Here is a 5,517-nt window from a genome sequence, read left to right as displayed (position 1 = left end):
ATAATATATTCGGTACATTCGGTCCGGGACGGTACGGGATTAAGGAAGGACCGTGTACCTGTACCTGCTTAGCCCCGGTTCCTATTTTTTGGACCGGTACCTGTACCCCCTTCCTCGGTTCGGTACCAAAACAGGTACGGTTCCACCGGTTCCGGGACGGTCCGTCGGTCCGGCTCGGTTCCTGTGCACCCTTATACGAGTCTATGGTACGTTTTATTACAACTTGTATAAATAGGTTTCACCTATTTCCACCAAATAACAAGTTTTGGTCAGGAGAACAATACACATCCAGAAATCACCTGGTAGCTTTCCATTCAGCTCGCCAGTTCAACTTTCGGATACAAGTCGTAAAACACCCACACTTCCAGAATCAACTATTCTAGCCTCAACACTTTCTCCGCTTCCCTCCCTAAGACCAACCCTTCTCCTTCACTTTGTGACCGAAGCAAGCCTGGAACGGCCATTTCTTGCTTTAGGCCAGGATTGTACAGATTGATCTCTCGAATCAAAAGTTCTCCCGTGCAGTACATTGTTTTGGGTTTAGATTTGTTTCTCACCCGCACTCACACGAAATTATCGAAATTAGCAGAAACGGTTTTCACCCACAAACAACCCTATACAAGGATCAGTTCCCCTTTGTGATGTACTTCATCTCTTACTATGATCGGCTCCCCTTTCCCATATTTGGTCAGACATAAAATCACAAACCCGATCATACCATCTCAGGTGGTTACTTAAGATCAGTTTCACTAATAAAAGTCATACCAATACATAAGTCAGGCCTTTGTGAATAGTTCTACCAAGAACATAAACAAGTTGTGAGTGGTTATACTCAATCACACATATTGGTTGTTCATAAATTTGCAATGAATAACAAAACCGATAACACCTGGAAATTTCCTTTCACCAGTGGAAAATGGGATATCTGAGACACTATGATACGACACATATGAAATTTCGCTAAAAGACTACATCTCGAAAGTGTCCTTGACCATGGTCAAACTGTCGCTGTGTAAGAACTTTTGTTGACTTGGAAAACGATACTACATCTATTGTCGTTGACTAAAGTCAAAATGTTCTCTTTTGTTGACTTGCACAACGTCACTCAAATGGCATAGTTTCGTTGGTAGGATATCCACCTTATACAGTTGAGATTTAATCTAGAATGTCACCTCAACCCTATCTATCCAATGCAGAGAGACAAATATCATTATTCTTCGTTTCTTCGCCTCCATTCCTCTCTGGTCTCCCTTTCTCCCTCACCTTCACAGATTAAAACTCATTCATCTCTCTTTCTACAGAACTCACTCAATCGGATATCGCTCTTTCTACAAAACTCACTCGATCTTCTTTGGAGATTAGGGTAAAAAAAATCGATTTTAATTGATGATTTTTTGATTCAACTGTATTAGGGTTTTTAATTTAGGGGTTTTTGATTGCAGGGTTTATTGTTGAGTTTTGTGTAAATAGGGATGAAATTGATGATGAAGATACAAAAGAAGAAAAACGCGCTTACAAATTTTGATACAGGATTTGTTGTTGTGGTATTTCTCTTTGTCTATAGCAAGAAGGGTAAAATTCTTTCACGTAATCTCTTCTCGATTTTCTTTTTATTATTCTTCTGGTACAACTGCATGTATATGGATTTTATTGATTTTCGGGATTTTGATTTCAGGGTTCGCTGGCAAGGTTATTATACATATCTACAACAAAAAGGGTAGATTCTTTGACTTTATCGCTTCTCGGTTTTTCTTATATCGTTATTTTAGTTCAACTGCGTTTAGGGGATTTTGATTTTAGGGTTTTTTAATTTCTGGGTTCACTGTCAAGAGAAGAAATGATGGTAATAACTAAAGTATTCAACCCTCTCTGATTTTTCATTTTCTCAATCATGATTTTTGTCATTCTAGAGTATGATTTCATGTTTTGGATTTCTGGGTATGTTTTTAGTTGATCTTATGTTTAGATGTTTGTGGTGGGGTGGGTGTTGGTAGTGTATGCTTGTGGTAGTGGTAATTGTGGGTGGTGAGAACAGTTGCAGTATATGAAAGTTAGGAGTGGTTGATATTGTACAACCTGATTTTTTTCATGTATTGCAAGGGTCCTCCTTCGCAAATGGTATTCATGATGTTTCTTCGATATGGGGTGTTGTATTGTTGTAACGATGATAGGTTGATATTGGTGTTAGTTGTATCGGTTTGAATATATACATTGTTATAATGGGTTATTGATTGATTGTCAGGTATATGCATTACAAACTATGGGAAAACATGGGAGAAGTTAATGATGGCTAAAGCATACTACGCCAAGGGTAAAAAGCTTACTCTTGTGTACTTTTCCTAGTTTACTTACTATATGTACTACGTGGATTTTCTGTTTGTCATGTGTGGTGTTTTTGTTTCACCAATTTAGTGTTGTTGTAATTTGATTCATTAGTCCTACTTAATGTGTTAATAGCTAAACTTCTTGTATTTCTAACAAGGCATACAATTATGAAGTATTTACCTCCTCGATTTACCTCTTGCAGTCTTGCACATGCAGTTAGTGAATCTAATCCTTCATGCCTATCCACCAAATCAAAGTTTGGACTTGTTGATTGGGACAAGTTAGATGCAGAAATAATATTTAATTAGTATGTCTGATCCGTGCCTTTTTGGTCTGTTTTGTGATGTAAATTACCTGTTCACATATTTTTCCATGTACTATGATTGTAATTGTTACCGTAGTTTCAACACATTTGTTTCGTGTTGACGCTGATATGCTTTGTTGGTTTGTTGCTTTGAAGGTTAATTACTCGGTGGTGCTATAGGTAGAGAAAGGTGGACAAAATGTTGATGGTGGTTGTTATATTTAGTTTTAGTGGATGGGCTGTTCGCTGAGTTCTTCCGTTAGCAGGGTAACTCTTACGCATGGAACTAAGATGAGTCTTTGTGTCTTATTTACCAATTCAGGTCACAGAACATGATATTAACAGGCATCATAGAATTCTTTTTGGATGTTAGAGTTAATTCTTAATCAACACTAAGAGCTTCTAATATGGTGTTGATACCTTGTCTTCTCTTTCAGCCAATGGAAATATATGTGGGTGATGAGGCCACGCTGAAATTGCAAGTTACTGGGGGAAAGTTCACATTCCATTTTTTAAGTTAATGTTAAGACCTTGGATTCACAGATCTATATATTCCAAGTTGAGAAAAATATAAGTCATGTTTTTGACTGTAGTTTTGGTGTAGCTTATCATTAGTGTTTTTTACATTGTTCAATGCTGACAAATTGCAGAGGCCAGTTCCATTGTTCAAGGAGAAAATAGCTGGGACATTCAGTGTGTCAGTTGAGCAACATCGTCTTATATTTAGGGGAAATGTTTTGAAGGAAAACCAGTGCCTCTGAGAATATTGTATCCTAACATGTTCATGTTCTGCACAATTAAATTGATATTTTCTCAAAAGATTTAGCAATCTGACTTACTACCTTAGCAATTTGTTCTTCTATCATGAGGAATAGTGTCAGAAATTGACATTCTAATAAGGTTGGATCATACTTTATCAGGAATTGAGTATCTTACATGGTTTGCAGCTTAGGTGATGCAGGGGATCATATTTTTGCAGTAATATTTCTGCTAGGCTAATCAAATGCAGTTGCATGCTTGTGCTTTCCATTTGCACCCTGTCATCTTTTCGTCTTTTAGATCCTTTGACCATATTTAGACGTAGAAGATGGAGATACATTGCGTCTAGTATTGGCAAGATAACTAGTTCAACCCCAAACTGCATCTGGAACAACTTCTGTAGAGGCGAATGCAAACACCAATGGGAAAGGTATTGGATCTTTAATAATGGATATTCTATTTTTGACATTCTTATTTACAATTGCATAATTTTACTTAGTTATAGCCAAGAAAATTGATAGAAGTTGAATAGTTGTTACTAGTAACTATCAGTCTAATGGTTAATTAATCCGTTAGAGAGCTGAGCTAACTAATGAGATTATAAATCAGTCTACCCGCAAATGACTTTATTTCCTTGACAGGAAATGTCCGAGTACTGCTGCTCCGCGTAATCGGGTGGTCAAGTTTCACACAACGTAGTTCTTGGAACGTTTAATCTTGGCGACCAAAGTGAAGATGTTGTTCCTGACGTTACTCGGGTATCGAAATATTTGGTATGCTTCAAAATATCTGCCTCTAATGTGGATTGTTGATGCTTTTTTAAAAATTTTATTGGGCTTGGGAGCCAGATTCCTACGGGCGCAACGAACACATCATCATCCAGTCTACCAGTTTCTTTTTTTTTCATTTATGAAGTAGATATATTTTTTGAGTCATTGACTGAGCAATTTGTAGCCAATTTTTATTATTTGTAACTTGCAGCCAATGCTACTAATCAGGTATCTCAAGCTGCTGAAACTGAAGGAACACGTGGAAATATTGCTGGAAAGGTGGACAGACCTTTCCAAATCAACCATTTCAATCCTTGTAATTTCTTTTGACAGGGAAGCTATAAATGTTTCTTCACATCAAATGGTAGAATCCTAATTCTTTTTCCTTCTCATCTTCTCTAATTGAGGTCTTCTGCTCACCACTTTGAATTGCTTTCTATTCTTACTTCTTGATGCTGCAGGAACTAGATGAATGTGGATTGTAGATATTCAATCACAATGTTATGTAGAGGTATGTGTCTTCGCATACTCATCATGTTTATGGTTTTTCACTGCCTATGGTTTATTTGTTCGTTTCCATGTTGATGTAAGCAATGAAATCACTATGGAGATTTTGTTGCTGTTGTTGTCTTGATGATGGATCTATTAGACCACCTATGTTCATTATGTTTCGACTAGTCATGTAACCTAGCATATAAGGTCTGACATTTTACTCTTACTCTGAATGTACTTCTATACCTTTATGGATTCCGTCTCTCTCTTCTAGATGGTCTCATGAGGGTCACTGATGTCATGGTTGATGGTAAAATCGCCATTGTTGCTGGATAAGTTAATCTTGGAAAGGGTTGTGCTTCTGCAGTTCTGTTCTCAAGCAAGCTTGTGCCAAGGTCATAATGACTGAAGTTGTTGAAATTTTTAGGACTTGCATCACCTCTCTTTAAGAAACCTTGAACTTGTTAATTAGCAGCTGAATCCTTTTTTATTTTTGTGAGTTTGAACTAAATTTATGAGTAATTCAATGTAATAGAGTTGTCATTTTGTATCATATGAATCTGGTTTTGAATCTGGTTTTATATGGAATTTGAATTTGAATTGTTCATTAGAAATTTAGTATTTTAATATTAATTTGAATTTGAATTTGATTTGTTATTTGAATTTCAATTTAATTTGAGTTTCAGTTTACTGTAATTTGAACTGTATCAGAATTGTTTCAGCCCAGTCAGAATGAATCAGAATTGTTTCAGCTGTAGTCAGCCTGCCAGATCAGACATATTTTTAATATTAAAATAAATCAAATCGACGTCATACAAATGTCGTGCATAGCGGCACTCTGAAAGCATCGTTATTTAGGGACACCTT

General features: G+C 36.6%; 1 long non-coding RNA gene across 12 annotated transcripts; it reads left to right on the top strand.

Annotated features, from left to right (window-relative positions):
* Positions 1-1,178: 1,178 nt before the first annotated feature.
* LOC113300295 lies at positions 1,179-5,264 on the top strand. 12 transcript variants are annotated; one of them, XR_003335690.1, is made up of 13 exons: positions 1,179-1,363; positions 1,443-1,572; positions 1,676-1,717; positions 2,243-2,311; positions 2,528-2,632; positions 2,786-2,896; positions 3,067-3,145; positions 3,280-3,397; positions 3,708-3,818; positions 4,030-4,161; positions 4,370-4,522; positions 4,620-4,669; positions 4,925-5,264. It is a non-coding gene; the product is annotated as an uncharacterized LOC113300295 (long non-coding RNA). The 12 variants fall into 12 exon arrangements; XR_003335689.1 differs by having other exon boundaries at positions 3,067-3,187; XR_003335693.1 differs by having other exon boundaries at positions 2,786-2,951.
* Positions 5,265-5,517: the final 253 nt, after the last annotated feature.

This window comes from Papaver somniferum, chromosome 7 (genome assembly GCF_003573695.1).
Source record: "Papaver somniferum cultivar HN1 chromosome 7, ASM357369v1, whole genome shotgun sequence".
NCBI lineage: Eukaryota > Viridiplantae > Streptophyta > Magnoliopsida > Ranunculales > Papaveraceae > Papaver > Papaver somniferum.
The sequence above is the reverse complement of the archived record's forward strand: the minus strand, read 5'-3'. Positions and strand labels throughout refer to the sequence as shown.